The following is an 8530-nucleotide window of genomic DNA, read 5'->3' on the forward strand; positions in this document are numbered from 1 at the left end:
AACCTCTTCTTCAGTTGGAACTTCAGTTAGGGACTGATAAATTTCTACTTGAGGTAAATAATCAGTGATTTCTGCATTGATTGATGATAGTTAAGAACAGTATGGAAGTGCTCAACCCATCTGTCTAGGATCATGTGCCTATCATTAATCAATGTGGATCTATTAGCACTGAGTAGTTGAGATGCACCATGTGTCTTCAGCCCATAAATAGCCTTCAGGGAATCATAAAAGCATATCTTTGGCAGATACAGTTTAAGATATCTAATAGAGAGTTGGAAATGTTCTTTGGGAAGTTAGAGAGCTTAGGGCTGAATAAAGAGATCTGAGCACCACTGGTAAAGAGATGATGATTGGAAACATGGGAGCTCAAGAGAACTAGTATAAAGGCAAAAGAGAAGAGGCCTCAGGGTAGAATCATGGCTGACACCCACCTTGAATGGGTATAACCTGGATGAAGATTCAGCTAAGGAGAAGAAAAAAGAAAAAGGAATGGTCATATAGGCAGGAAGAGAGGCAGGATATTTAGCTTCATAGAGAAAAGAGGATGTTCAGAAGAAGAGGATAGGGCTGGCTAGGTGGCACAGTGAATAGAGCACTGGCCTTGGAGTCAGGAGTACCTGGGTTCAAAGCCAACCTCAGACACTTAATAATTACCTAGCCGTGTGGCCTTGGGCAAGCCACTTAACCCCATTGCCTTGAAAAATCTAAAAAAAAAAGAGGATAAGGAATCTTTGAAGTGTCAAGTATTGAAGTGTCAAAGGCTGCAAAAAGGTCATGAAAGATGAGCATGAAGGAAAGGTCATTAGATCTGGTAAGTAAGAGACCATAGGTAACTTTGGAGAAAACAATTTAAGTTGAATGATGAGATCAGAAGTCAGAATGCAGAGTTAAAAAGAAGAAAGGAAGTACAGGCTCTACTATAGAGAGCTTTCTCACAGACTTTGTTCACAAAAGATGATGGGACATGATAACTAGTTAGGGTAGACAGAGCAAATTAAAATTTTTGATGATGGAATAGACATATTATAGCCAGTAAGAAAGCAGTATGTGCACTTTTCTGAAGGCCAGGATCACTTTTATTTTTCCACCAAACTTTTAGAGATTAGAGATGAGTCAGAAACTCAATCCCTGTAGCTGTTAGCAGACTAGTGTCTATCAAAGTCATTATGGGCAATCACATCCAGGGTCAAGCTCTAACATTGTCTATGTCAAGGGTACCTGCAAAAATAATGGAAGAGAAGGGGAACAAGGAGGTATTGGTGTCAACTGGAGATCAGGGCATGATCTAAACATAAGTGATAGGTATTCTGGATGACAGACAAAGCAAAGCGCATCCTTAGAAGCAGCAATCAAAGTGGTTGAGCAAGCAAAGGCCAAAAATAAGGGCAACATCATAGTGTGCACAGATAGCTAACTTGTCACCAAGGGTATGAATGAGTGGATTGACAAATGGAAAGGAAATGACTGGAAAAAAAGTAAAAATAAAGATGTTGTCACTTGTACAAAAATATTCATAGCAGCCCTATTTGTGGTGGCAAAGAATTGGAAATCAAGTAAATGTCTTTCAATTGGGGAATGGCTTAGCAAACTGTGGTATATGTATATCATGGAACACTATTGTTCTATTAGAATCCCCAGGAGGGATGGGAATTCAGGGAAGCCTGGAGGTATTTGCATGAACTGATGCTGAGTGAGATGAGCAGAACCAGAAAAACACTGTACACTCTAACAGCAACATGGGGGTCATAATCCACCTTGATGAACTTGCTCATTCCATCAGTGCAACAATCAGGCACGATTTTGGGCTGTCTGCAATGGAGAATATCATCTGTATCCAGATAAAGAGTCATGGAGTTTGAACAAAGTTCAATGACTATTCCCTTTAATTTAGGGGGAAAAAACAGATATCTTATTGTCTGATCTTGTTATTTCTTATACTTTATTTTTCTTCCTTAAGGATATGATTTCTCTCTCATCACACTCAATTTGGATCAATGTACAACATGGAAACAAAATAAAGACTGACAGATTGCTTTCCGTGGTGGTGGGGAGGGAAGCAAGATGGGGGGAAAATTGTAAAACTCAAATAAAATCTTTAATAAAAAATAAGAAGATGTTGTCCATAGAGACCAATTCAGTAAACTGGATAATATGACTCAGGACATGAATGTTGAGTGGAATTATGTACCTGCTTCTTCAAAAGATGAAGGTAATGTTGCAGCTCAGAAATGAGCAAGAAAAGTAACTGAGAAGAAGTGAAAATACTTGCAGATATTGAAATTTAGGTTATAGTGTCACTGTTTCTTTTTCTTTTTTTAATGCCACTGTTTACAATATAATAATCTCTAAACCATTTTCTCTTTACCTTTCTTCCCCTCCCCCCCTTGTTGGAGTTGTATATTCCAAGGCTATCTTTGGTCATTTGTTTCATATGCTTTCTTTGTTTTTCTATGTACTATTTTAATTTTTCTTTAATACAAACTAAAAAGAAATGTATACTAAAAAAACAACTGTAGAAATTGTTAAAATAATAAATAAGAAGAAGGCAGATAGTTCCATCTCTATCAGATCCAGATGAACTCTTGACTTGGCTCAACTCTTGCTCCAGACCCTAGAAATCAATCTAGACTGCTTGATGGCTCACACAACTTACGTATAAGGGAGTCACCAAGTTTTTCAGATAGTATGGACATGAAACAAGACTTTCCATCACCCCAACAATGCTTTCTAAGGACTTCTACCTTTTGCAGTTACCTTGTTTTGTATGCTCTAAAGTTTCCCACTGTCTTCTGACTTTCTGGTAATCTAAAGATGCTTGCTTGGACTATTCAATCTGCCTCTCTGTGGTGCATGTGAGTGTTTGATATGCTTATCAATAATGACATTGAATAGTTCGCAGTTCAAATTTTGTTTTTTTCTTGGTAAAAATGTTCTTAAGTCTTACAATTCTAGATATTGGCTGCTCATACAAGTTATTTAGATATTCTGGATGTCTAAGTCAAATAATTAAATTGTTTGTTCCTGTTAAAAAAAAGAAAGAAAGCAACATGTAGACAAGGAGAAATTAAACTAGGCGAAAGGGTAGGAATGATAAAGGGGACAATCTGTTGAAGGATACAGGATGGAATGGAACCACTTGTACATATAGAGAGGTTTGCTTTGACAAGGAAAATAACTACTTTTTTTCCTGTGAGACAACAGTAAAGGAGGAGATAGTGGCAGAAAGCATTGGAGTGGTGTGAAATAAAAGTGGGGAAAAGAGGGAACTCAGCAAATGACCTCATTTTTTCAGTAAAATATGAGGCAACATTCTCAGGTAAGAGGATGGAGAAAGGGGGAGACATGGGAGATTTGAGGAAGGATGAAGAAACTTGGAAAAACAATTGTGTGAGTACAGCGATGAGTTAATTTATGATATGTAAAAGATGTAATGGGCCCAGTTGACATGACTTTGTGATGCCCTCCCTCCTCTTTCTCCTTGATGTCCCCCCTTACTCAAAACCAGAATCTTAAAGTTAGCACAGGTCTTCAAAAGCCAATTTATCTTCTCTGAACAAGAATTCCCTACAAGATTAAGAGAGGTGATAAAGACCTGGAATCCAAGGACTCATAATCAAATGTTGATTCTGTTATTTATTAGTTTTGTGATCTAAGTTGAGTCAGTTATCCCCCTTGGGCCTCCATATTTTCCTTCTCTTTAAAAGAGGCCTGAAAAAAGCCTGAAATCATTTAGTGTTCATTCTTTTGCTTGAAAGTCTCCAATGATGGTGAATTCTCCTGATAACTGAATTTCATTTAATCCCTTCCAGTCTTCTTATGCTCTTTGTAATGTTTCTGAATCCCCAAGGATGTTGTGACAATATAGGTATTAAAGAATCCCCCCCCCAAATTAGCACAGTACAGGGGAACATGACCCCAAACTCACAGGGTCATCCTGGGACATTGATCAATTTTTCCAAGAAGTGGTCATCCATAAGTGTTAGTTTTCCTCTTCTCTGTGTTTAACCTTTCAGTCACAGTTTAACATCCCCATTAGATCAATCCAATAATTTTTGGCGTCTCTACTTCTATCTCTGACCTCAGAGAGGGAGGGAGGGGATAGCATTTTTAGGGCTAGTAGTAACTGCTGTCTTCCTTCTTCCAGAGCTCACTTGACCTGATTCTTTATTTGTTAGCAGAAAACTATTTTATATCATCATTTACAAGTTGGTTCCTAACTTGTGGGTCACAAACCCCTGGGAAAGCCAGTCAAATTCCTTCTTTTTCCCAGTTCTCCTTTTAATTTAATGCCTTTGGCAGTTGTCTTGTTTAGCTTTTCATTTGTCTCAATTAGCTTCAAGTGTAGTCAGAGTTCACCCACCCACCAGACTGTAAAGTTAAAACTAGGGTAATCTTGAAGTCAGGATTTCAGGCAGGATTGTGCAGTTGACCAACCCAGCAGAGAAGCGCTAGCCTGGGACTGGAGCTTGATGGGAGTTTTGGGATTTGGAATTTAGAATTGTACTTTATAGGAACTGAGCTAACTTTTTTTCTATATCTGTTATTATACCTTTGAAGTTACTATTTCTTTGTAAAATCTAATCCAACTACTAGTGCCTAAATGAAACAGGGACTTAGAGCCCCTTGAAATTGGGAGAAGACAATCATTGGAGCTTTTGTAATGAAGAACCTTGAAGGAGAGTGATTTGTAATATTCCTAGCCTTCAGACAATTATGATCACAATCAATTATGATGAGTACAGTAAAATAGGGGCAGATAGGTGGCATAGTGTATAGAGTTCTCAGCATGAAGTCAGAAAAGTTGGAGTTCAAATCTACTTTCAGACACTTCCTGAGTTACTCTGGACTAGTCCCTTAACCTTGTTTACCTCAGTTTCCTCATCTTTAAATGAAATTGAGAAGGAAATGGAAAACTATTCCTGGATCTTTGCCAGGAAAACCACGAATGGGAGTCATGAAGAGCCAGATACAACTGAAATTACTCAATAATGACAATATAATAAATTTTAAAGAGCTATTTAATTCAAAGTAGCTTTTTGTCCTTTCATCCTAAAATCAATTGAGTATTGTAAAAATCATAGAATCCTAGATCTTGAGCTGGAAAGGGCTTCAGAGTTCATCTAACCCAGTGTCCTCATTCTCTTGATAAGGAAACTTAGCTTCAGGGAAATTAAATGAGTTACTGCCATTAGTCACACTAGACCTGCAGTAATAACCTGTAATAGGTAATACATGTGAGAGGTCAGATTTATATTGATATAAACCTATGAAACTTTTTTGTGCTTACTAACAAGTTTAATATAGGGTTTCAAAAATTGAGTCTATAATAAATGTCATATCTAGTTTTTTCACTGGTTTCATAAACCACAACTTAAGCATACTACTTAAAAAAGAAGACTAGGTCACCTTCAAAATGTCTATTAGCATTAAACTAGGGATGGGAGCAGGAGCTATGAAACTTCCCGGGGGAGGGAAGTCCCTCTGTCTGGAGCATCAGACCTCTATGTGTCAGAAGCAAGGTCTGGTTGGCCTTGAGGTTTCTCTATTTCTTGCACCCTGCTGCCTCTTCTAACATTAAGATGCTGCTAATTACAGTGGGATACTGCTGTTTCTAAAAATAACAGTAACATCTCACACTGACATGGTGCTTGAAAGTTTCCCAAACACATTCCTTTCTGAAAATGATAGTTTAGCGTGTCATCCATATATAGATAAAATCTTCATATAGATCATCTACACATATGTAATCTACAGGTGCATAACCTTCATAGACACAGAGAGTATTCATAGTCAACAGGATGAAGGAATCAGCATGGAATTTTGATCTCCCTATTGTCAAGAAGGAAGCTGAGATCCAGAGTTATGAAGGGACTTGAAAATAGACACTAGGACCCAGGCATTTAGATTCCCAAACTCAATGTTCTTTTTGTTTGCTTGTTTGTTTGACTAGTATTTTGTTCTTTCCCCAAATACATGTTAAAACAATTTTTAGCATTCAATTTTACAACATTTTGAGTTCTAAATTTTTCTCCCTCCCTTCCCTCCCCTCTTCCTAAAATGGTAGGCAGTTTAATGTAAGTTATACTTGTGCTATCATGCAAAACATATTTCCATATAAGTCACAATTATGAAAGGAAAAAGAGATCAAAAGAAAAAAAAACATGAAAAAGAATAAAGTAAGTAAAAGAAGTCAGCTTTGATCTGTATTCAGAATCCATCAGTTCTTTATCTGACTGTAGACAGCATTTTCCTTTATGAGTTCTTTGTACTTGTATTTGGATCACTGTGTTGCTGAGAAGCGCTGTGTCATTCACAGTTGATCATCACACAATGTTGCTGATACTATGCATAAGGTTTTCCTGGTTCTGCTCATTTCAATTTGCATCAGTTTGTTCAGGTCTTTCTAGGCCAAAACTAGTGTCCTTGTCACACTGTGTCATCAATGCTCTGACGGGATGAATTAGAAACTGCTCAATGAAGCCTTGCACATAAGAGAAGGGTCATTTTTATTTATTGAATGATGGACTGTTGGTTAGAGGAAGTGTAGATCAAAATTTCCAATGATGTTTTGGAGGTAGCTATGAAGTATTGAGGAAAAAGAGCTTCAATCAAACCACCTGGTATGTGTGGGGGAGGTGTAAGACTAATGGCATGGTTATGGGTGCATCATGAGATTCACAGGCACAATTATAGATAGCACCTGCTTTGAAAAATCAAAACTGGGGCAGCCAAGAAACAAAAGGCAATTTCCCTTAACTTTGATATATGAAAAGGAGTGGTCAAGTGGGATATAATAATAATAACTCATTTAGTGCCTATTATGTGCTAGGTACTATGTGAAATCTTCACAGATATTTAAGTCTCATATTAATCTTGAGAGGTAAGTGCTTTAGGAAACTGAGGCAAACAGACTTCTCCTCTCCATCCCTTTCTTCCTCCCTCTCTTCCTTCCCTCTTTCCCTCCTCCCTTTCTACCTTCTCTCCATCCTTCTCTCCTTCATTTTGCCTCTCCTTTCTTTCATCCTTCTTTCCTTCTTCTTTATTCCTTCTTTCCTTCCTTTCTTCCCTCTTTTTTCTCCCTTCCTCCTTCCTTCCCTTCTTCCCTATTTCTTTTCATCCTTATTGCTTTCCCCCCTTTATTTCTTCCTTCCTTGCTTGCTTCCATCCTTTCTTTCCTCCATCATACTTGAAGTATTGTCTATCCATAACCATCAGACTTAGGTTAGGCAAGAATAATTATCCTCACTTTATAGATGGGACAACTGAGCCCAAAAGAGGAATGTCTTGTCCCCATTTTAGATGCTCTTTCCACTCAGACATGAATGAATAACAACAAAGCAAAAACAGAACAAATGTTTACCAATTACTTCTTATGACAACTTTCCAAGGAGGGATATTATTTTTATCTTCATTCTAGAATTAGAAAAATTACTGATTCCTTAGGAATTAGGAGAGCAAATATGATAGTATCTTCATAACACTATATTTTTGCTCTAGCTTACATTTTCCTCTTTGATAATGCTTCCTTACAAATTCTTTTTATTCATAGAATAAGAGGAAAACTCCACAAAACAGTTTTATTTGAGTCAAAACTTCTTCCATGATTTAATATCCTTTACTGAATGAAATATTTGTAGAGAAGTAATTATAGGTGATGAAGAAATTATTTTGATCTGTTTCAATTTGAATGATATTTCCTAAGTTTGCAAGCCTCTTAAGTCACTTGGGACAGGGCATTATTTGGAATTAATAGTTTATTTTGAAATTGAAATAGGTTAGGGGAAGCTTGGTGGTGCAAAGGATAGAGCACTGGCCTTGGAGTCAGGAGAACCTGAGTTCAAATCTGACCTCAAATACTTAATAATTACCTAGCTGTGTGACCTTGTACAAGTCACTTAACCCCATTGCCTTGCAAAAAAAAAGAAATTGAAATAGGTTTCAAAAAGGATCTGCTCATCCCCTTCCATTGAAGGATAGAGTCATTTTTCATATTAATTTGAGGTGTAATAAAGTTGAGGGGAGGGATTTTTTGGTCTCATTATGATCATCAAACAAATATCAAGGACATATCCTTGAAAGAATGACTTGCTGTTTCTTTAATTTACTAATAGAATACACAATTAGAGCCTGATATTTCACAGAGAAAGGTCCTTTTCATGTTTGGATCCAAGTAACTAGAAGACAAGATGCTCATTAGCAGGGTCCCAATATTATTATAAGTTTGTGAGCTAAGTAGAAATCAGGAAATAAATGATCTCTGTTGTAAAAAAAAACGAACAACTTGATCCAAGTTGGCTCTAAATAAGTTTATTTTGATGCAACATTAGGAAATGTTTCTAGGAGAATTTTGCACATACCCCTGAGTATTTAGTGAAAGGTACTATATAGCTCACTCCAGTCTTGGAACCCACACATTGCAAGTGCTTTTTGCCCCTTACACCTCTTTCCCTGATTGGCCAACTCCTGCCAGAAATTCCATTTTAGGAAGCTTATCCAGACCAGTCATGTCTCCTTTCTCCAGCCTCTCTCT

The sequence above is a fragment of the Macrotis lagotis genome, chromosome 3 (assembly GCF_037893015.1).
Source record: "Macrotis lagotis isolate mMagLag1 chromosome 3, bilby.v1.9.chrom.fasta, whole genome shotgun sequence".
NCBI lineage: Eukaryota > Metazoa > Chordata > Mammalia > Peramelemorphia > Peramelidae > Macrotis > Macrotis lagotis.